At 38.4% G+C, this 25,442-nt stretch overlaps 1 protein-coding gene across 3 annotated transcripts in view; it reads left to right on the top strand.

Annotated features, from left to right (window-relative positions):
- Positions 1–25,442, top strand: part of MAGI3 (membrane associated guanylate kinase, WW and PDZ domain containing 3) — a 190,600-nt gene that overhangs the window by 79,015 nt on the left and 86,143 nt on the right. The gene's annotated exons all lie outside the window — the stretch shown is intronic.

Below are 25,442 nucleotides of genomic sequence, written 5' to 3'. Positions count from 1 at the left end.
GGGAACACGAGTCTATTGATTATGATATTTATGTACACGTAAACACACACACACACAACTAACTTGACAACGTGTGTGTGTGTCATACTGTTTTCAGAGGTCCCCAAGACTACTTCTAAGCATAATGATTTGTTGAGACAACTCAGCTTAGTCCCTCTCAGAGCTCTGACTTATTATAGTAAAAAGAAAGTTACACGGTGTGAAGTGTGAAGACACCAGGCTGAACTCGCTCTGGAGTCACGCAGGATATCATCAGCTCCTCCAGCGTGGAATTGTGGCAGCACATGTGAAATGTATACCAGGAAAGTTCATTAGCGACTAAGAAGCTGAGATTCTTATAGAGAACGGTTACATAGATATCCTCAACCTCACAGAACTCGCAGAGGTATGACAGTGCACAGTTCAGATGTAGTGAGAATTTTCAAAATCAGGGACTGGTGAAAACTCTTGTAATCCAATTTCCAGAGGCAAGCTACTTTGCAAGCAGGTTTTTCAAAGCGTAGCCATCCTGGCCTCCTGTGGTAAGGCTTTTTGTGCATATGTAGTGTAACTAAATGCTTACAGATAAAACTAGTCTATAGTAATGATCCTATCTTTCGAACATGCCAGTACACCCATGCCTATTTTATGATGACATAGTATAAAACGACTGTAATTATGATGAGCTCAAATTTTGAACACTTAGAACATTAACCTTTAGAACTGATACTGTTTTTTTCTAATAGAAAGTAAAAGAGCAGGGAGGAGGGCGGGGGCGCCTGGCAAGATGGTTCATCAGGTTCAAGGTGCTGGCAACACAGTACTGACAGCCAGACTTCTACTCCCGTTAGAGAGTTAGGAGAGAACTTACTCCACAGCATCGCCTGTGCCCTCCACATGGTGCGGCCCTATCACACACACAGTAAGAATAATTTTAAAGGATGCATTGAGGCTTTATGTTCTTGAATTCCTGTGGAAGTTCTGTAAACACTTATAAATACAACAAATACTTGAGTGCTTTCTGTACACCTGCTTTTGCTTTATATACTAAGGATATAGACATGAACCAGGCATAGTTCTTGCCATGGTGAAGTCCCTATTCTCGCAAAGGTGATAAAAGTGTAAATAAGTTAATAAGTTAATGCACGTTGCTTACCAACTTGCATTTACAAGTTGTTTTAAAATGTTTCCTTATGTGATGATGTATTTTGTGTATGTTGTTGGTACAGATTTATTCTTTCAGATTTCTATAGTTCTGTGGAAGAGAAAGAAATCTATACATAATTATTTTTATGTGATAAACATTGTCTTGGAACCAATTAATGCCCTCACTACCTACAACAAGAAACATACTAGAAATTGGCTTTATGAAAAGCATTATCTTTACTTCTAATCATAAAACATAAGTTATACTTTCTTTCTTTTTTGTAGCCTTGGCTACCCTGGCCTCACTTTGTAGACCAGCCTCTTCTTGAACTCACAGAGATCCACCTGCCTCTGACTCCCAGTGTGCCTGGCTTTATTTGTTTTTGTTTGTTTGTTTGTTTGTTTGTTTGTGTTTAGTAACAAAGTCTAACATGAAAAGAAACCTATTATTTCATCTATGGATTATCTTTTATTTCACCATTATTTCCAAAATTACTACTATTTATCAATTTGCTTTCTTTCATATATTCAGTTCTCATTTTTATGTGGTTTATTTAGCATATCTGTGTTTTGAATTAATCTTTTAGTCTTCATTCCTTTAAGACTGTTTTAATTTCTCAAGGCTGACTCCAGATCCTTCCATCATGTTCACAGCTCCCAGTAAAGTGCTTGAACAGGGCACGTGGCCGAGACAGTGCCAGCTCCCCTCTCTTTCCCTTATTCCATGCTCCTGCATTGCTACATGGAGTCATGGCAAATAGTCTAAATAGTTATTACAGGATTATCTTGCCTCTCTCCTTTGTAGAGGCCATGCTTATTTACCTTAGTTACACAACTCACTGTGTGTGACTGGGTAAATTACATAGTATTTCATTGCCCCTGTGTAGTGGATGCATGTAACAGCGTAATAGTGTTTGCCTAGAAAGGGTTGTCTAAGAATGAAGTGGGTCAGTATATGTGACTATCTTAGAATGAGATTGAGCAAATGTATTCACTTAATAAATAATACCTAGTCTTTTACACATTTTTATACTTCCAGCATGCAAAAATGGTTGGAAAAGAAGGGCAAATAAATTATCCACCATTGATTTAGAGTTATTTTTAGCTTGCTACACATTTCCTTTTTCGTGTGTGTGTGTGTGTGTGTGTGTGTGTGTGTGTGTAATTTTTAAAAATATTTAAAAATAAACTGCACATATCACAATACTTACATATCTACCAAGAAAAAGGTACACACATAACTACAACACCAAGAATTGTTATCTATCTAACTACAACACCAAAAAATGTAAATTTTTGTTCATGTTCAGATTTTCACACTTGTTTTTTAAAAAATGTCCTTTGTAGTTTTTTCTTTTTTCTTCTTCCTGTCTTTAAAAGTCCAAGATCCATTGAAGATTCACTTTTATTTTAGCTGTCTTAACTTCTCTGTTAAATTAGTCTTCCTGCCCCACTTTCGTGGTATGTGCCTTTTTATGACATTGCCTTTTAAAGTCTAGGACAATTGCTTTGTAAAATGTTCTTTTGGAAGCTGCATGTAGAGATTAGAAGGTAGCAAACTTTTAAGATTGAATTTTCTCTTTGTAGTTTTCACTTAACTATTACAATTCAGTGTTTTGAGACGATAAATGAATAATAGGGATAATTTGGATAATGCAGAAAAATCATTAAAAATAAATGTTTTCATAGAATATTCCAGAAGATGAGGCTTTTAAAGGAGAAAATATGATCAGATCAAAAAGGCTATTAATCTAACAAAAGGTTTGAATTTTTATGTTGCATTTTATTAATACTTTAATATTTAATACATGTCCTGCTCTAATACATACAGTCTGGCACAAGGACTAGAGCAGACAACTAAGCAGAGGCAATAAGTGTGGTAAGGCATGCAGATATATCTGATAAGGGCAATGTGACATCCTAGGGACGAAAACAAGAACAAGATACCTTAGAACTTGGAGGTCAGAAAGACTTCCTCAAATAAAGGAATCTATGTGCCAATGAATGTGGGTTTGAAAGTGTGTGAGGCAACCAATCCAAGTGTTGAGGGAAGAGTGTGCCAGAGAAAGGGAAAATTGAGCTTAGGACCCTAGGAACAGGAGTGACTCTAACAGCTGAGGAAGTTAAGAAAAGTGGGCATGGAGTACCAGGGGATTAGGCTGAAGAGGAAGCTGAGGCCCTACAAAGAAGGGGTTTCCGTATGCCTCTGGGAGATTCTGTTCAAGAGGAGAGCTATGGTATAATCACATTTATACTCTGAGAATATCACACTGGCTACATTAGAAAATAAGGCTGGTTGATGGCAGGAAATCCCATTAGGGGCCATTTGCTTAATCTGGCAAGAGAAAGTGTTAGGGAAGTGGTTGAGGAAAGGGGGCAAATTGAGTGAGGCTGAGAAGTCTTTAGGAGAGGATAGCAGCAGCTGTGGCGTTTGGGGAAATCACTGGGTGTGGTGGTGCATACGTCCTTCTAGCCCACCTTCTCAGGAAACTAGCAGGAGCATTGCTTGAACGCGGGAGTTCAGATAGCCTACACGGCATATTGAGAGCCTCCCACTGCCTCAATAGTTTTTGCTGATAATAGCTCATAAATTCATTTTAAGACAGTTTTTAGTGTACATATGATTTTACCATTTATTAAAGGCAAAAGCAAATTTACATATTAATGCGATGGATATACTTGTTAATTTTTATAAAAATTACTAACTCTTGGCCACATATTTAATACTACAGGCCATGGAGTATCTTCAGTGACTTTCAGAGTTAACCAATATTAATTTATCTTTAGAAACTGTTTCTTTCCCAGCGCTGGAAGAGAGGATTGTGCACATTCCCACCACAGGAAGGGTTAACGTTTAGAGGTGATGCATGTGCTAATTAATTGACTGGACTTTTATACAGTATTCCATTAATGAGAGCTTTACACAATGCCCATGTGTATGTACAATTGTTACACATGAGTCAAAAAAAATTAGAATAAGAAATGTTAAAGGTGAACAAGTTGGTGCTAAGTGGAGAGTTCAGACAAGCTGATGTTCACTTATGTTAGTTTGCACTCAGGTCACATGGGCAGTCTAAGGAAAGACACTGTTTTGCCTATTGAGAAGACCCCGAGCTATAGAGAAGACACGATGTCAGTGTGAGGAGACTTACTCATTACTCTTCTCTTTTAAGCTTCTGACTGAAATAAACAAAGAAATGTAAAATTGATTCCTAATTGACAGAATGGTGGAGGATAACAAAATAGGTTCTGAAACTTTCTATATATAACACGTGTCCTATTAGGTAGATATTGTTAGAATTTGTTACTGTTAACTAAAATTTTCTATATTTTTAATTTCTTCTTATTAAAATTCAAATATGCCAACACACGAAAGGACATTAAATACTCACAAAATGCCACCTAGGTTCTATATTTATACATGAATGTATTTCACCAAGTAATTTCAAAGTAAATTTGAAATTTCATGACAATTCATACCTAAAACTTTAGCACTTCCTATTATACCGTTGTTAGACCTCAGTAAGTTGACAGTAACTAATACCAACTGCTATCCAAAACCCATATTCAATTTTCAGAATTACTTCAAGGTAGGTAGGGTGTGTGTGCCACCTCTTTAATCTCTTATTCTGCAACCCCCCTCTCTCACACGTGCATGTGCATACGCACACACGCACACACACATACGCACACACGCACACATGCGTGCACACACTCATTTTTTTCCTTTTGAAAGAATTACAGACTTCTTAACTGCCATTTTCTAAATTTTTTGGTAGTTGATTTTTTAAAAGTATCATTTATCTTGCTCCTCTGTCCCTTACAATTTATTTATTCTAAAGAATGCATTTAAAGGCTTAGTGCTACATTCAGATTAGACATTTTTGTCAAAAATATATCATAGTGGCTTTAGAAGTTCAAGGTCAAGCCTTAGAAAGCCTGATGCCTAGAGAAGGTTTACTTCCTTCTTCACTGAAAATTCTTTTTTGGAGGGTGCTATGTCCTTACGCGATGGAAGGCCAGCGAGCTTTCATAGTCTCTGCATAAGGATGCTAATCTCGTCTATGGGAGCAAATCACCTCAGTACAGTTACACTGGGAGTTAGACTGCAGCATATAAATTTGGAGGTAAGAGGTGGCAGATGCTAATAACATTTAGTCTCCAGCAGTAACTACAACAGTCCTTGTCTTCTGCGTTGGTCTTACTGTTTGGCACTACATGGTAGCATGCCTAATATATATCAAGCCTGCAGCAGACAATTCAAATATTATAATTTTGTATGACAGTTATTTTCAGCAGCAACTATAAAATAATTGATAGGAACAGGATGAACAAAAATCTGAATTCAATGAACTAAACAATTAACTATTGTATTTTAAAAATATTGCCTGAAATACTTATTTCAAAAAAATTAAAATTAAGTTCTTAATATACTTTGCTCTAAAAATTTTAAAGTTTTAGAAATTATATAATATGCAGAAAATAAATGACTGATGGTGAGCATCAGTGCTCTTCGACCTACTAGTTTGTTTTTTTTATTTATTTATTTATTTATTTATTTATTTATTTTTATTACATTTTTATTAATTTATACATATTACATCTCAGTTGTTAGCCCATCCCATGTATCCTCCCATCCCTCCCTTCCTCCCACTTCCCCCCCCTACTCCCCTCCCCTATGTCTGTGTCTGAGGGGGATCTCCTCCCCCTGAATATGCTCATACGGTATCAAGTCTCTCCTTGGTGACCTATTATCTTTCCTCTGAGTGCCACCAGGCATCTCCATCCAAGGGACATGATCAAATATGGGGCACCAGAGTTTGTGTGAGAGTTAGATCTTTTTCTCCACTCAACAGTGGAGAATGTCCATCGGCTAGTCCGGGTAGGGGTTCAAGGTTTTTACTGCCTATTTTTTCCTTGGCTGTTGCCACAGTTTGCGGAGGACCCCAGGGCCCAGACTCGCCTGTAGTTTTCCAGGACCCACTGGATCCTTCCATTTCCTCTTTCTCCCAGGCTTCTCACACCTAAAGTTTCAATAGGATGTCCTCCCCTCTTACCCATTATTCTGGTAGGTACAGTTTTTCATGGGGACGTACACCTTGGGCTAGTGTCTCGATATAAGTGAGTATATACCATTTAGCTCTTTTTGCTTCTGCGTGAACTCACTCATTATGACAATTTCTAGTTCAATCCATTTGTCCACAAATTTTGGAAATTCCTTGTTTTTAATAGCTGAGTAGTATTCCATAGTGTAAATGTACCACAGTTTCTTTATCCATTCTTCTGTTGAGGGACACGTAGGTTGTTTCCAAGCGACCTACTAGTTTGTAAGTAGGCACTCAGACCTTGCTCAAGTTTCTTGTGGTAAGATTGGTGTCTTTTGTTAGCTTTTTTGGCACTTTTCAATTTTTAATGTAAGGTCCATTTCCTTACATTTTTTTTTTTTTGTATTGTAATCGACCTCCATTTTCCTTGCAGTGTTCTCCAAACAGAAGTTGTAAGGCCTTTTGTTTTACTGTTCATTATTGAAAGGTGATTTTTAGCTGTCCGCAAATATTTTTGTGTTTGATTAACTCATTTAAAACCTATAGGGAAAAACAAAACTAACATAAAAGAGAGAACTAGCATGTATCTGCCGGTTTTTTTGAGTCTTTTTATTTGCAGGAGTTATAGTACCACAGCACCTTGAGACATGGGCTGTGTTAAAAAAGAGTTTGAATGATTTAAAAATATTATAACAGTAACTCCTGAAATGAACACAACTGAATATAAAAGCCAAACTGGAAGTTCTCCAAATGAACTTCCATATGTAATTCAGTGTTTGCTAAGATATGATGCTGTCTTAATAAAATATGATATGTAAAGCTTACCTATAATTTTCAAACTCAATAGTCCCTACCAAGAAAATTTAAGTCCCTCTTAGAGGGTAGCAAAAAGTGCGCTTGATTTTGGTTTTGAGTTTAAAATTTGGCAAAATAGGTAATAGACAGCTCTGATGTAAGCCTGTTTTAAGTTTGATTCATTTAATCCATCTGATATCATGACATAATTTAACAGCACAGATTATCACATTTTCACCTTTGTGGTTCAGTGGCAGTTCAGCTCACTGCCTCTGCATCTGCCCAGCGCCACAAGTGTATACTGCCTTTCACTGGCCTCTGAAAGAAATAAAATTCAAAGTGTGGTTTCTAATGAATGACCTTACTTTGGTACTGTAGAAAAACCCTGGTTTGGGCCATTGTGGTTCAGACCTGTCTGTATTTCTTTTTATAGCATTTTAGAATAGTTCTAAGGGAGTGACTATGAATGCACTCCGTAACAGCAGCAACAAGAGGATGCAGCCGTAGACTTGATGGGTGTTTTCAGCAGCTAGGAAAAAGCATCAGTTGACACCCCTCTTTGCTTGAACTTAGACTAGACCGTACCAATCTAGTTCTTGTCAGTTCATGCCACTCTATAAAGCATAACTTTTGACTTCCTATCATGAAAAACAAGGCGGCCTCAGGATTGTGGCTGAATCCTATATCCATTGCTATTACCATTTGTGAGAGTTTTTTTCTCATGTGACATCTATTTTTATTATTGTTAAGATAACACTTGTTAACAGCAATTTCAATTTCTTTTACTTAAATCATATAACATTATGTTGCTCCTTTCATTGTGCTCAGAAAAGAAGGGGAGATGGAATCCATTTGCTTGCTCGTTTGCGTGTGTTGCTGCATGTATTCATTCCTTTACAGCCGCCACCACCATCAAAAAGTCTGGAGGAAGTCTTTCTGCTGACAAGCATGGGAAGTGAAAAGAGATCATTCTGTCTTTCACCATGGAGTTATCTTGACTGACCATTTAAATCATATTTGTTATTGGAGTAAGACTCTCAGAGGCATTTCGCCTCAGCCTCATCTTAAGAAAACAAAATAATTTAAAATCATGCCTATGATTCTATTGTTTTTCTTTTTTGAAGACGGGTATAGTTGACATTTCAATTGAAGATCACATTTCTTTTTAACTTTTCATCATATACTTTATTTTTTGGTTTGCTTCTTCATAGACACTTTATAACTTTGAACCATTGCACTTCTTTTACAAAGTTCGGTTAATTTCTAAGGTGTAGAGTTTCTTGAGTCCACTTCCTGTGTCTCCAGTCTATTTCCCACTTTTCGGATACTCCGCCCATTGCCCATGCTAAATGGATAGTGACTAAAGTTGTCATGTGCTGGTCTCAGCGGCTTCTGTTTGCCTTGGCAGCCTGCCACGTGCAGCACAGTTCCACACAGAGATCAGAGCTAGCTCAGGGTCTACCACTGCATGCAGACAGCATGGTTAGCAATCTCAGGAGGAGCAGGCTCGGTAGGGCAGCAGCCTTCAGGCTGTAAACGTGCAGGGGGTGAAGGCTATGGTGGGCATTTTCTGCACATGGATCCCCGAGGAAGGCTTTGCCATTCTTCTGCACTCCACCCAAGGGATGAAGCTGTGGAGGTTTTGCTATGGCCCAGGTGAACACATTCCCTCAGAACTTCACTCACTCAGGGTTTCCTTGGCTCCCCACTGTAGTCCACCTGCCCCCCCCCAAATAATCCATCTCAAACAAGTCTGACCATATCTAATCCTTCTGGTAAAATTTTAATGAGTTTACTATAGAAGATGAGTACTAGTCTAGCATTCTAGTGTCACAAGTAAAACCTGCTGTTACCTAACCTTCCCACCTGTCACTCTAGTTCTGTAATCCCTACCAGTCTACTTTAATCCTCATACCCCCCAGCAAGCCTTACTAATGCTCTGCCTGTGTAGCTCCAGCCTGTGGAAACCAGCCATCCTGACCAGCCAGCTTCCTCCAGTATGTGTTCTCCAGGGCACTTGGATGTGCTTAACCGGGAGGTATATTATTGTTTATACTTGTCTGTGATACTGTAACAGGGGTATTTATACCACCAAGGGCATTATTACCTTATGATTTTATCCCTAGCACCTAGCACAGTATGCTCACTCCCCCTCCCCCTCCCCCTTGCCCTAGCACCCCCCCCCCACGTGCGTGCGTGCGTGCGTGCGTGCGTACGTACGGATTTATCATCTTGTGTTTTATTTGCTTTTAGGGAGAGGTTGGCTTATGTTATGTGTCTTTATTTTCTTTCTGTTTTTTAAAAATAGAATATATTTTCATTAGAGTTAGGCTGTTGTTTTTTACTCTTACGTTTTCTTGTACATAACTGACTAATCCTTATGATGTGGTCTTACAGTGATTTACTGCAAAGTGTTACATAGTTCATGATGCCTATGTTCAGGTTGAACCAGTTCTTTAGATGACCTGTTACAGGCTTGCTCACTTTTTTTTTTTTTTTTTTTTTTTTTTTTTTTTTTTTTTTTTTTTTTAGTAATTGCAGGCTTAGGACAGCCAAACTTGACTACTCTATCCTGGAACCATACTCAGCTTTAACATTATAGTCCTAGTTACATAGGCCTAAAATTTGAAATCCAGAATTTTAGATGCACCAAGATAGGAAATGTGTTTTCTTCAAGACTACAAAATACAAATAGCCAAAACACTATGAATGTAACAGTTATATAATTCCTGATTGTTTCATTGTTCTTCTTGCTGTAGGTAGTTTATTGTATATATGTGTAATAATATAAATGTATATGTAAAAAAATAACAAAAAAGAAAGAAATTGAAATCCATATATACTATGCCAAGTTGGTAGTCACCTGTTTTTGTTTACCCTAAAGATTATATTGTTTCTTTCTAAGTTTTAAGTAGCTAAGAAAAGGGGAGAAAACACACTGATTTATGCTGTGTGTGTGAATGCAAGTGTGTGCATGCGTGACAGTGAACTGTATGTGGATGTACATAAATGTACTGGTCAGAAGTCAACCTTGAGTGCCATTTCTCAGGTACTGCTGTGGTTTGAAAGAAAAAAGCCCCATAGGCTTATGTATTTGAGCACAGGGTCCATTGGTATTGGTGTGCTTTAGGAAGGTTATGGAACTTTTAGGAGGTGGAAATGAGGAAGTACATCACTGGGGATGAGTCTTGAGGCTTTATAGCCCAGTTCCCAAGCCTAGTCTTGTCCTCTCCTTACTGAGTGCAGTTTCAAGGTGATGAGCTAGCTTTCTTCTCCTCCTGTTATGCCTCCCTGCCTGTGTCATATCTTCCTTACCATATCTTCCTCAGTATCTGTAAACAAAAAATATTTTCTCCTTTATAGGGTGTGAGTGTGTGTGTGTGTGTGTGTGTGTGTGTGTGTGTGCGCGTGTGCGCACGTGCATGTGTGTTTTGAGGGGTATATTTTATCACAGCAGCAACAGAAATTAATGCAAACACCACCCACCTTGTTTTTTGAGACAGGGTCTCCCTGGCTTAGAACCTACCAAATTGGCTAAGCTGTCTCACAAGTCAGCCCACAGGTTTACCCGTGTCCACCTCTATAGCCTGTGCATGGCTAGGTGTTACCTGGGCCTCATGCTTCATGGCAGGCACTTTACTGACTGAGCGCTCTCTCCACCCTCGCTTTACTTATTTATTTTTTAAGTACACTTTCTTTTTTATAAAACTTCTCAATAGGAAATATACAAGCTGAGTAAAAATTCTTTATTGTCTTGATACTGAGAGAGAAGTACACTTTAGAATGTATTTTACATGTCTTTGTAAGAATAAGAAACCTAATTAATAAATAGTGCTGCACACTAATTTGGCTTCCTGGTTTTGCTCAGCAACATGCTTTGATAGCATTTTGCATAGGTATGTTTCATTGTCATTTAATTAGATTTTTGTTCCTGGACATCTAAATTCCTTATTATAGTTATAATGCTATGATAAATATGAATCTTATATTACATTTGTGAATATTACTTTGTAAGAACTTTTCAGAGGGGCTTATAAGTAAATATGCTATGCTGTTGTTATAAATTTTGCCAAGTCTTTCAGCAAGATGTACCAACTTGTACCTCTATTAGCAGTATGTAAAAGTACATTGTTTCCTATATCTGTGTGTTAGATTTTTGTCGGTTTATCCCTTGTGACTCAGAGACCTCTGATTCACAGCTCTTATTGTATATCTCTTCTCTGAACCTGTTGCTGTACTTAACTGTTGGCTTGATATTTGTACATGTGCCTATTTAACCAGTGTTTCAAAACAACATGCCCCAAGCTGTCACCTGACGTCTTACTACTTCCAAACCTCCCTCTTCATAATTGTTCAGATTAGGGCTCTGGAGTGATTTTGTGTGTGTGTGTGTGTGTGTGTGTGTGTGTGTGTGTGTGTGTGTGTGTGTATAAGGTGCCCCCTAAATCGAAGTTATTGGGTTAGACTTGTAATGCTACTTTTTCTCCAAATAAGAAACTGTGCTCTTCAGCTATCTCACAGATTCCAAAAGACATTTTTAAGAAACTTCTTTTGTTACATAATTTGAACCTAGGCTTATAGGAATATGATAAAATATATGTATCTAGTATTTAATTTAAAAATACTACTTTCCCCACTACTTTTTGCAAAAAGTCAGTTAGCTGTTCTCAGATTATCTCCCATTTGAGGTATTTATTTTTGGTTGCAAAATTAACAATAGTATCTCAGTGGGAAGACATTGAAATATTTACTTAGATCTGTAATTATTCATATTGAGGGTTTTAAAAATACTAATTTTTAGAAATCAACTCTTTCCATCCCTCTTTTATTCAATTTGAGGCATTTTGAGTCCATATTATGCTGTCCCAACCAAAAATACAATTAGGACAGATTTTTTTAACCTCATATTTTCTATTGGTACATAATCACAGCCCCACAACCTAATTGTAGATTGAATCACATTTTCAAGTGATTATTAGATGATTATGACAGTGGTAGCTAACATACAATTTGAAGAAATATCCCAAAGAGTAATGGTGGTATTATCTCACTTTCTGACTTCTTCCCGGCAATTACATCAGCTATCTTTTTAAACACTGCTGTGTATTCAGGCTAGCATGGCTAGTCTGTATAATATGTATTTTTCAAAATAAAATATTTGTAGGTTATTCTGTAATCTGAGATTTTGTAAGCATCAGATATCTGATGACCTCTTATAGTTTTTCAGGCTTTATTTTTATTTGTATGTGTCTGTGTGAGAATATGGTACTTGTGTGAGGATGCTGGCGAGGCCACAAAGAGGAGCACCTGGGGCTAGCATTCCAGGAGGCTGTAAGCTGCCTGACAATGGTACTGGGAATTGAACGCAGGTCCAGAAGAACAGCATGTGGGTTTTGTTTTGTTTTGTTTTGTTTTTAATGTACATTGGTGTTCTGCCTGCATGTGTCAGGGAGTCAGAAACTGTGAGCAGGAGTTACAGACAGTTGTGAGCTGCCATGTGGTGCTAGGAATTGAACACGGGTCCTCTCAACCACTGAGCCATCTCTCCAGCCCCAGCAAGTGTTCCTAACAGCTATGTGCCCTTTGAATGTATAGGGCTGGTCTTGACAGTTCTTTGCTTGGGTTACTTTTTTTTTTTTTAAATCTCTGTCTTGTTTACCATCCTCTAATTTGATGTAGATGACAATAGGCCTTATTTACCTGCTCATATCTGAGGAAGTAGAGTGAGAGCTAGAGCCAAGGCTGATACTCTTTAAGATGGGAATTTCTCTGAATTTTTCTGGTTTCTGCGCTTTAGGTGTTGGAACGTGGTAGACGGTAGTGGCTATGCCTTTGGTTCCCTCTCCAACAAGATGAGCTAATAGTGAGTAGCAGGTTATCTTGTAGGAGCAGTACACCCCTTATGTAGATCAACATGTGCTATTCCTTTCAGTTACTCTGATCTGCATTTTTTAAAGTAGCTTTGCCTACACGTATCACACCTCCCAGTCAGGAAAGAACCTTGGGCAGAAGGAAAATGACAAGGTTGGGTCAATGTGTTCCTCCTTGAGCTCCCTCTGCACATAAGTCATGAAAACTGTGAGTGTCAGTGGAGTCTTCTATTTTCTGTCAGATTCTGAAAAATATACTAGGTTTAGAGACTAGAGAGTTATATGATGCCTCTTGTATTGTCTTAAAGTAATATTTATTTTTTGTATCTGATATTTGAATACATATACATTTATAAAAAATTTTAAAGATTTCTAAATAACTTTCTAAATATCTGTTTTTCATTATTTTTCCTCATTGGAGTGATAGGTTTAGTTTTGTTTTGTCAAAGTGGTGTATATTGTCATATTGCCTAGAAGATTCTCTTCCAGGCCTTGAACTGATGATTTTATAGTCATATTTGTAATCATTCTTTACACATGTGTAGCAAGTGTGCAGCTTGTTCTTCATGTGGGTCCCCTCACAATGGCAGCAGGAGCTGTCTCCGACTCTGTTGCTGCCTTTGGATCCCTTCCCTATCTGGACTGGCTTGTGTGGCCTCATGAGACGGCATGCACTTAGTCCTGCTGCAACTTGAGGTGCGAGGGCCGGCTGCTGACCCTTAGGGTTTCCCCTTTTCTGGGAATAAGGAGGGGTGGGATAGGGCGGGCCTGGGAGGAGAGGAGGGAGGGGCTGAGATCAGGTTTTAAAGTGATTCAATAAATAAATAAGTGAAAAAAACTTTTACATGTGGTAAACAGTGATTAGATATAGCAGAGAGATACTTAACAGTTTATTTATTGAATGAGTTGATTTTTAGGGAGTCAGATTACTTTTGAACTGTAATTTTTAAAGTATTATTGTTTTGTTGTTGTTATTATTTTATTATTATCATTTTCCAGACAGGGTTTCGTTGTCCTGGAGCTTGCTCTGTTGACCAGTATGGCCTTGAACTCTGGCATCCACCTGTCCTCCTCCTAAGTACAATTTTAGACAATTTTTTATAACCTTTAGCTGCCCACTTTAGAAAATTTCTAAGGATTGGCACACGTTCTTTTTTTTTTTTAAAGTACCAGAGGAAAAGACACTGTTGAATTTTTCCTGTGGTTGTGGTTAATTAATAACATCCTACTACTGCTTGAACCAAGAAGTTGAAATCGTTTACATAAGAGAGCCTCTTTTACAGATTACTTTTTCAGTTCTCATCTTTTTGTATTAAGACTTTAAATGCATCTGATTCTACCTTTTAATCTAATGATATATCAGTAATAGATCTTTTACCTCAGGTCTTTGACATTTTGTTGAAGCAGATAACTTTGATTTGCAAAAACAGCCAAGCCAATTATTCTGTTTTCACAGAAATGACAGGGCACAATAGATGGCTTGGTGCTCTTTGTATAAAGGATGAGGCATTAAGACTCTGACCCCGTTATTGGTGTGCTGACCAGACACCAGTGATTTGGCATCATGACATGTTCATTAGTGATTCTCAATGTGAGTGTCAAGGAAAAATTGTAAATAACCTCAAGGTAGCATTTTTTAAATACTGATTAAAAAATTAAATTTATATAATCACATCAAAAAGTTTAAGAAAGAGTGCCAGTTTTGGTTATTACTTTTTTTTTTCTGTTCTAGTGGGAAGGTTCTATTTTACTTCAGTGTTCCTGAAATACAACTTTTGTTGTTTTGTTTGTTTATTGTTTTGTTTTTTCAACACAGGGTTTCTCTGTGTAGCGTTGGCTGTCCTGAACTCGCTTTGTAGACCAGGCTGGCCTCAAACTCCCAGTGATCCGCCTGCCTCTGCCTCCCGAGTGCTGGGATTAAAGTGTGCGCCAGAAATACAGCTTTTAAAACAAAATATATGATGGTTTTTGTTTTAACCATCTTGCCCAAAATTCCTTTAATTTTATTTTACAAATACAGATTTTATTTTGATAGCTTATCAATTGACTGAAGTTTCAGAAAAAAGAAAAAATGGTTTCAGTTTAACCTAGATATGGTGAAAATAATATATATTTTGCAGACAAGTAACCAAAGGGAAACCTATACAAACAGTCTCTCAGTACCTATAAATTTTTATAGGTTTTTGGGACAGGGCAGAAGACTCTCTTGGCTGGTAAGGTAGCTTTTGGTGTTGTGCAGGAGATGTCAACATTGCTTCAGCTTGTATTTGTTTGATTTTTGGTTTCTTTTGTCTCAAAACTATAAATTGGAACAGAACTAACTTTTCCCAAAACTGAAATGGCTCAAGAGATTCGAGAGCACTTAATACTCCTCACACATAAGCCTGGACAAGAATTTAATTAACTATTTTCAAAGTTCCTTATTGTCCTGCTTGCCTTAATGAGAACGGCCTAGTTAGCTGTACAGATAACAACCTTCTAAGTTTGTAACTTTGAATAGATTGGAGATAGGAACGTAAATCATGAAATGGCATTTGAGCAAATATAAGGAATGTGGAAATAGCTAGAAAAAATGTATGCAGTTGTTAATTTATGAAAGGCTTTAGTGTCAGACCTGTGTTTGTTAGATGTCCTTTTAAGTTATTGTGACAAGGTTATGCTCAGCCCGTGGAACCCTGGAACTCAGTTGTAGCTTGAGTGGATTCTTCAAGAGCAGGCTAGATGAGGTTTCTCTCACGTCCTCCAATCTCTGTTCCAGTATCATTCCAAAGTCCAAAATCTCTGAATCTCAAGGGTAAACTCTTAGCTGTGAACCACTAGATTAAAAACCGTCATGTCCTTCCATCCGATCCCAAATGGAAGAATGAGAGTAGAGCAAAGAAACATTGGGCCACAGCAAGACTGAGGCTCAGCAAGGTGTGAATTTGGTAGTTTCATTTCTGGTATGGGAGCATGCAGAAACAGCAACCACGCTCCAGCAAGTTTGGGCAACTTCTGCCAGCTGCTGGTAGTGCATACGACTTGCCTATTGGGCAGACTCCACTTGGTAACTGCAGCTTTCCTTAGAAGATATCCGTGCTCCTGTAACATCCTGAGAGTTGTATTGTAACTTGGACTGTTAATTTCATATATGGTCAGCTTAGAGGCTCGGTTCATGGGATCTAACCTTGAAAAACATTTCCTGGCCTCCCAAGCTATTCTCAAAAACTTTGGTGTAAGTTTCCTTGATTTTCTAGCTGTTGTAATCTGCATGCCTGCAAAACCCAATGTCATATGGACAATGCCAGGTTCTGCTGCTGACTTGAGAAGTAGCTGGGTCCATTAAACCACGGCTGCCACAGCCTTTGTCTAGGTAGCTGAGCCTGGTAAAACATTTCCCAAGATCGCTCTTTCCAACAAAGGACCCAGCTTTGCTGTTTTCAAATAGGGTTTCAGCTTTACATCTTGGAGCCTTCAGTGGGTAGAACATCTTTTTTTTTTTTCTTTCCAATTCCTAATGTTCCAGTATAAAGTGTGAGACTACTTTTTAATTTTTTAATCACTATGTCACTTTGTTTGTACTTGCATTATTTTTATTTTCATTTTTTTAAATTTTTTGTTTTTTGAGACAGGGTTTCTCTGTATAGCGCTGGCGCTCCTGGACGTACCTCTTGAGTGCTGGGATTAAAGGCATGCACCACCACCACCTGACTTTTCTGGCCAAGCTTCAGTTTTACACATTTTTCTGCTCTGCTCTTTACTCTTGAGTTTCATTGTAAAAAACAAACAAACAAGCAAACAAAAACTACCTGCTAAACAACCCCAATACTCAAACTGTAGTCTGAATTTTATTCTGTTTTGAAATTTCATCTACCCAGTAAGTTAATCTATTAGTTTTAAGTTCAGCTTTACTCAGGTTTTTAGGGAGTGGGCAGGATGTAGACAGATTCTTTGCCCAAATATGGCAAGAGTGGTCTCTAGTTCCCAGTAGCATTCTTAATAGAATGACAGAATTTGGAAACTTCAGAAGTCTGCTCTTCATTGTTGGCATTTTTTAAAAATGATTTATTTATTTAATGTGTATACAATGCTCTGTTTGCATATACACCTGCTGGCCAGAGGGGGGCATCAGATCACATTATAGATGATTGTGAACTACCATGTGGTTACTGGGAATTGAACTCAGGACCTCTGGGAGAGTAGTCAGTGCTCTTAACCTCTGAGCCATTATCTCTCCAGTCCTCACTGTTGGCATTTTAAATCTGTATTCTGGTCTTTGGGACTCTCAGCAGAATTGTCCTGTAAGCTGCCCCACAGCCTTCTAGAACTTCTCTGGCCCACAACTCCAGACTCTTTCATCATCTTCTCCCAAACCAGTTCTAAGGCCTGTGAACCAAAAGGCAACAACCCCAGTTTTGGTACTAATTATATATAATTAGTTATCTTTGTGTCATTGTGACTAATATGTTTGACAGAACCAAAGGAAAGATTTGAGTTGATTCATTGTTTCAAGGGATTTTCAGTCTATCAGGCCAGGGAAGGCATATGCAAGTTCATAACAGTGAATGGGTGGAGGCACCTCACACTGTGCTGAACTAGGACACAGAGCAATGGGACTACAGCCTTCACAGAGCCTTCTGGGCCTGCTCCTACCCGCCAGGTCCTTTCAGCTTTCATAGCCTCCTTACACAGTGCTACCTGGGAACAAGCACAAAACATTGAAGATGTATAAGTTGTTCTATTAAAAATATGTATTAAACTTTTGTGCCACAATGTATTTTACTATGAAAAATCTGTATGCTGATAATCTGGAAAATAATACTTTTAAAAACAGTTTTACAAATAGACTACAGTTTGCTTTGTGTGTCTTTGGAGTTCATTGTTTTTATTTGAGGAGCCAGTTAACCTAATAGTAAATACACACACACACACACACACACACACACACACACACACACACACACACACTTCCACTTTGATGAGGCCTTCCCTAACTCACAATGTAGAAGAATTAATAAATTACGCTGGTAGTATGAATCTAGGTCTATGAAAAATGACAAATTAGTGTTTATAATGTTGACTTAGCTATGTTGAATAGTTGATTGGAGGAAGCCACAAAGTTGTCTTTTGGGCATTGCTGTAAGAGAGAACTGAGGAATGAGCACACCCACCCTTTCTTTGTAAGGAAAACAAGGCTATATTGTAGAAGTTTCTAACATCAGTATATACAATTTCAAGGTTAATACAAATTATAAAACATTCTTATGGATGTGAACAGAATGGTGGTGGCACTTTCTGAAAGGAAGCTTGTGATCGATGTAAGTGGTGTGGCTCTGAAGGGAAAGGTATCCTGGCACTTGGGAGCCAAGGAATACCACAAAGTCACACTGTACAGCAAACCTCACAATAGAAATTTATTGGGAGGGAAAACCCCAGGAAGGTGGCTGCCTCTGATTGGGTGAGAAACAGCAGGGAACTGAGCAGAACAGGCATGATATATATAGCGTCAGGATAAGGATTGCTGACATTTCAAGTCCTGAGCTTGGAGGAGGTCAGGGATTGGTGGGTTTTCCTGTTCTGGGATTAGTGGGAATTTTCTGGTAAGGTGGGATCTGGCCATTTTCCTGCCTCTGGCCTGAGAATGACTATTATAGCTATTAGACTATGTCAGGGCCATTAGGGAAGTCTGGGGACAGGGCCTGGATGGACTCCTCAGGCGGGGAACCTGGCCACTTTCCTGTTTTGAGGTTTACAAAGTTTAGAAAGTATACAAAGGAAATCCACAGCCAGGAAGGCTTTCCCTGTCACTCAAATTGGTGTGAATAACCAACACTCGATAGATGAAAAAGGACTAATAATTACCACACAGTCATAATAGGGTTTAAAAATAAATGTATGGTCTGCCTATGATGATGCACACCTATAATTTTAGTCTTAGAGAGGCCAATCTAGGAACAAAGGAATCTAGATAGCCTGGATTATATAGTGAGTCCTGTCTCCAAGTAATACTGTAAACATTTTCCTCCTCAAGACCAAAGCTCAGAAGAGGCAAAGACACTTGAAGAACATCAGGAATGACGGACAGACCCATTGCTTTGAGAAAAAGAAGTGCCCCTTTCGGAGGGGGGTGTTATTAAACCCATGCCTGCACCCTAGCAAGTTCTTTTCCACCGAGCCACCTTATACCATCCTTTTTTGCTTCGACTCTAATCTTGAAGGAAGCTGGCACACACGTGGTGGCACACACCTTTAATCCTAGTATTCAGGAGGCAGAGGCAGGTGGATCTCTGTGAGTTCAAGATCAACCTAATATACATAGTGGGTTTCAGAACAGCCAAGGCTTGTGCAGAGAGATCTTGTATCAAAAACAAACCAAACCAACTAAACAAGCAAATAAATAGATGGTAAACCTTGAAGGAACAAGTTACTTTTCCAATAGTATAAGCTAAAATAATATGAAAGAGGAGAGCTCGGCATTATGCCATACATCTGTTATGCAGTGGGGGCAGATTTAATTTAGAGGTAGCTCACAACCACTGAACTCAAGTTTGAGGGAATCTAAGGGTGGTGCATGTAGACTCATACAGATACACATATAAAGGTGCACATAGATAAATCTGTTTTAAGAGTGTAATTTCCTTTAAATGGATTTATATTTTCAACACTTCAAAGAGGAACAAGGAAGTAGCTCAGCTGGTAGAGTGTAGGCTCTGTTTCTTAACATTTAAACTTTATTATACAACCCAACTAGTTTACACAAGACGGAAAAAAGGTTAAAGGGAGAAAGGAGTGAACCTTCTGGTATCCGTTCCACGGGACAGGTCCCTAGGTGTCTCTGGCCTGTGTGCTGGTCCAGCCTGTTTGCTGATCCACGTGCGCTCAAGCCTGGTCTGAACCTGCTGCTTCCAATACCGCTGAAACTAAATTATTCCAATCTTGGGAACAAGTCTATTCTGTGTTATCAGGAGTAAATTCAGCAGTTTCTATATGCAAAACAACTCTTTCAGCACATTGAGAGTAATTATATTAAGAGATTCAGGAAAATCTAACAATACCATAAGGATTGCATATAATTCTGATTTTTGAACTGATGTAAATGGACTTTTAATCACCTTAGTTATTTTATCAGACTTATAACCAGCCATACCTGATTTATTTGCATCAGTGAAAAAGATGAGTGCCCCTGAAATTGCTGACCTCTTTACAATACTTGGAAGGATCCAATTAGTTCTTTTTATAAACTGTATATGTTTGCTTTTTGGGTATCTATTGTTAATGTCTCCCAAACAGTTACTACAAGCTTTTTGCCAATCTTCATTAATTACCCATAATGACATAATTTCAAAATCAGTAAGAGGCACTACAATTTCCGCTGGGTCCATCCCTGACAGTTGGTATAACCTTATTCTTCCCTTTGTAATCAATTCAGAAATTTTCTCTATGTATGTTTTCAATTTTTTGCTTTGTTCATTTGCCAGGAATATCCATTCTATAATCCTGTCTTCCCTCTGCATAAGAAGCCCAGTAGGAGAATGTTTCGAAGGCAAAATAACCAGAATGCAACCAAGTTCAGGATCAATTCTGTCCACATACACCTTTTGAAGTTTTCGCTCCACCAGAATCAACTCCTTTTCTGCCTCAGCGGTTAGACACCTTGGACTGTTTAAATCTGAATCCCCTTGTAATGTTTGAAACAAGTTACTTATCTCATAGGTAGCTAACCTGATTGTAGGCCTTAACCAGTTAATATCTCCCAATAAATTTTGAAGGTCATTAAGAGTTTGCAATTTATCTCTACGGATCTGTGCCTTTTGTGGTCGAATTTTTTGTTCAGTTATTTTATAGCCTAAATAGGTAATTGAATTTCCTCTTTGTATTTTTCCATAGCAATCTGTAATCCCCAGCATGGCAGAATTCTTTGTGCCTCCTGAAACATTTTTTCTACAACACTAGGATCAGAATCAGCTAGCAGAATATCATCCATGTAATGGTATATGATAGATTGAGGAAGCAGCTTACGAAGTATTTCTAAAGGTTGTTGCACAAAATACTGGCATAAAGTTGGGCTATTCAACATTCCCTGTGGAAGTACCTTCCAATGATATCTCTTTATTGGAGAATTACTGTTCAGAGTAGGTACTGAGAAAGCAAACCTTTCCCTGTCCTTCTCATGTAGAGGTATAGTGAAAAAACAATCTTTTAAATCAATTGTAATTATATGCCAAGACCTAGGTAACAAGGAAGGCAAAGGAATTCCAGGTTGAAGCGAACCCATGGGTTGAATCACCTTGTTTATGGCCCTCAAATCCGTTATCATTCTCCATCCACCTGATTTCTTTCTTTCCACAAACACAGGGGAATTCCAGGGACTGGAAGAGTCTTCCATGTGTTGAGCCTCCTGCTGCTCTTTCACTAAACAGTGAAGCGCCTGTAACTTTTCTTTTATTAAGGGCCACAGCTCCTGCCATACAGGTCTGTTTGAAATCCATTTTAGGGGCAGGGCTGTTGGTATCTCGGCAGTGGCCCCTCTTATAAATTTGACACTCTAAACCTGAAGAGTTCTGAGGTTGGACAGTGGGCATAGCTTGTGGTCGCCCCTGATCACTTACATTAATCTCTTCCCCAGAAGCGCATACCAATTCACCCCTAGTTTCAACATCGTCTATCTCAGTATTTGCAGGAATAGTAATCTGAGTACCCCATTGTTGTAAGAGGTCTCTTCCCCATAGATTTATGGGAATGTCAGCCACATAGGGTTTCAGCCTCCCTAACTGCCCTTCTGGTCCCACACCCTCAAGCCACTGTACACTTTGTTTTATTTGAGATAACTTATCAATTCCTACAATTTCTGTATAAACCTTCTTAAGTGGCCAATTTTGGTTCCAAGACTTGTGACAAATGATTGAGACATCGACCCCACTGTCGACCAAGCCTTCTATTTTAATACCATTCAGTTGTATAATTAACTTAGGTCTCTGATCATTAATTACGGTTTGCCAGAACACACGTGTCCCTGTGCTTCTGAACGCACCGGTCCTTTCCACTGGAGCGGCTTTGCCCTTAGTGTAAGGAAACAGTAGGAGTTGAGCAATTCTGTCCATCCCCAGCATTGATTTTCATCTCCTTCTTTACACATGCCATGATTTTTATTTCTTCCTTAGTATCTCCATCTATAATACCAGGATGCACAATAAAACCATGAGAAGTCAGCCCACTTCTTCCCAGAGTAGAGTGCTTGTCTGGGATACATTCCGTTCTCAGCATGGAATAAGCCAGTCATGGGGCTACACACCTGTAATCTTAGCGCTCAGAAGTAAGAGGATCAGAAGTTCAAAATCACCGCCTACTTCATAGTAGATTGGGGGCCAGCCTAAACTATTGGGAAAACTTAAATGAATTGGCTTCTGTAGTTAGAGGCTCAGACATAACCTCAGATTATTGTAATCCAGCTCCTGCAGCGCCCCCTCCCCCGCGGAGGAGAATGTTAAAGAATCACTGGGAGGCTGGGAACGAGTGAGATGCTCTATAGAATGTGAGAACACAAGTCTGAACTGTTACAAAACGTAAAGAGATTAGGTAAAAACAAAGTCCATGTATTTAGAAAGGAATGGCTTATCACCATGAATCAATATGAATTTCGAAGAAGACATGCCAAACTGACATAATTTTTTATTCTTCCCCTCCCCCTCAGTTTTATAATTGCTTCTGAATTAGAAAATAGTGGAGCCATGTTGTACCTTGACTTTAGCAAGGAGCTGGCAGAGTCTCTTTACTGTCCTGTCAGAGTGTGATGAAGTGTGGGTAGATTGCTGTACAGTGGTGTGCGTGCGGACCCACGCCAGCAGGGCTCAGGCCTTACCCTAACAGTCGCCGGCTGCTTTAGTCACTGATTTCTCAGTGGGAACTGGTGGTGAGTCATAGTTTGCATATGGCCACTTGCTGTGATTTGTAGCTGGGAATTCCTGATTGAGTTGTTCGTTACAACTTAAGTGCCCGGATTTTTCCCCATACAACTGAAGTATCAGTTACCGACACCCATCTAGGCAAACTATTTGACCAATGTATATATTTTTAAATCTCATAAACCAGTTTCACGATTCATAAAATCAAGCCAAAGAGTAATAATTCTTAAAGCAAAAGGTGGCTAGAATGTTCACATAGGAAGAATCTTTTGTTTAACAACATTCACATTAGCCCCAGTAGATGTTTTCCAAGCTCTTGAAATGTCAAGGTTCTGTGAACTAACCTGAGGGGAGGGGGAGGGAGAGGGGGGACTAATCTTACATAGATGTGTTCAGTGTCTTTAATTTTTTGAGATTTATCTAATTTTATTTGTATGAGTGTTTGACCTGCGTGTATATATTATAGACATCAGGTGCATGCCGTACCTACAGAAGTCAGCAAGAGGCCTTGGGATCTGGAACTGGAATTTCAGGCAGCCGTGAGCCACCATGAGGGTGACTGCAAGAGCAGCAAGTGCTGTCTCTCTTAGCTGCCAGCCATCCCTGCCACACAGCAGTATCCTTGAGGATTAGTAGTTTTGTTAGCCATCTGATAACCACTAGTAAGCTACCCATGTAAGATCTTTAAAAACATTCCCTGAGAGTACATAAGAACCATTATATGCTTCATTCTTTAGAAAATTCTTTTAGTTTCTGGAGACAGGGAAACCTATGCCGAATGCTGTATCTAGAGTATGTTAATAGCAATTGTTATTCTTAAATAATGTCAACTCAGTTTTATTAAATTTTCAGTATCAAAATTTCATTGATGCTTACAATATTTTGTCTTGACTGTCGTAAAGCAGTGATGGAGGGGCTGGAGAGTTGTCTCAGCTGTTAAAAGCAGTCACTGCTTTTGCCCAGGGCCCTGGTTTGGTTCCCAGCACTCACATGGTGGCTCATAGCCATCCATAACTCCAGTTCCAGGAGATCTGAGACCCTTCTCTTGCCTCTTCCAGCACCAGGGCACATGTGGTGGACGTACATACATGCAGGCTAAACACTCATACACATAAAATAAGAACAAAAAATAGTTTCTAAATATAGTTGCAGATATTATTTTCAGTTTTAATGGTGTTAAACAAGAACTCTACCTTCAGCCTCTAGTTGCATATTTTAAATAAAATGCCAATTTTTAATGGGATTATCTCTGATCATTTTCTTTGTAACTTCCCATCCCAGAAGAAATCGATGGTAAAAATGGAATATGATTCCAACTCTAATAATTATGGGCATTATCTTTAAATTTAGCCTTTTCTGCTCTAACAGGTTTTTAACATCTCAAAGACCCTTAAAATAAGAGTTGGGTTAACTATTTTTCCTTAATAAAATCCATCATGCTAGATAATTTGTGATTTAGGACTTTATTGTGATTTTATCTTTTAATTATCTCTAAGCTAAAAGACATTATTTTTATAATTTAAAATCTAATGTAGGCTTTAAACATTTTATAGTTATTACTAAATTATGCCATATCTTACAAGTTTTGAGTTTAAGAAAAGGAAATTATAAGTTAAAGTGTTGACTCAAATATTTTTTTAGTTTTACCCGTATTTCCTTTTTTATCAAGACCAAACCTTTTCCTGAAGATATGTTGGTGAGCCATGTTTTGGATATTGGCACCTTTGTTTTTGTTTTAAATGAAAAAGAAGTAGAAACATTTTCTATTCACTCAAAAAGCCTACCCATAAATCTCACTTTCAGTCATGTAGTTGCAATCCTCCAAAGCTTTTGTCTAATATTTACAAAGAACTCAAGATACCTGTTACCAAATTGTAAAAATATTTAATAAACTCATCAGGTTGATTTTTGTTCAGTGAGTATTAAGCAGTATTGATTATGTGTTAGGGCTTATCATCTACTCAGCAATGAGCACATACTGGAGCATAAATAAAAAGTAAGACAATATGCTTTTGAATTGGGGTGGGTTAGTGGGATCCTATATGCCTGGAAAAAACATCCTATAAGATAGGGGTTGTTCTGTATTCATCACTGTAAATAGTTTAGGTTATTTGTTTTAATCACAGAGGTTCTCCCCCTTCCTCAGTAGCTATTTTTGTGAGGACAAAGAGAGGAGTTGTTTTAGTTATGTATTTATTAGTAGGGACTAAATGTTATCTCTGAACTTTAGAAACATGGATTTCCTGGTTATATTACTATCTTCCCATGTAGTTCTTTGTATTTAAATGTAGTAGAAAAGAACCGAAAAAGACGAGAGATGCAGTGTTACAGAATGGTAGATGAAGGGATGAATGAATATGTCAGAAGCCGGTTGTTATGAAACCTTTATGTATGTTCTTCCAAATGAGACACAATGTATCAGCTAGTCATGTCTTCTGCGGTGAGATAATCTGTCTTATCAGAGCATCTAATTATTTACAGTCTTATCTGATGAACAATGTTTGCACCACCTTTTCACTTAAACTTCAGTCTTTGTTATAAATGCTCCCCAGAAATAGAAAACATTTGACTGTCTTACTTACTCACACTATATTAATCAACAAGCAGACTGTTTTGCTAAGGCCCAGTCGTGTTTCCCCCGCCCCCCTCCTTATTAAAGAGCAGGAGTTAAAAATGAGTCAGTCAGGATTAGAGATTGCCACAGCTGGAACATGCGGGACCTACTG

Source organism: Acomys minous (assembly GCF_964271855.1).
Source record: "Acomys minous genome assembly, chromosome: 14".
NCBI lineage: Eukaryota > Metazoa > Chordata > Mammalia > Rodentia > Muridae > Acomys > Acomys minous.
The sequence above is the reverse complement of the archived record's forward strand: the minus strand, read 5'-3'. Positions and strand labels throughout refer to the sequence as shown.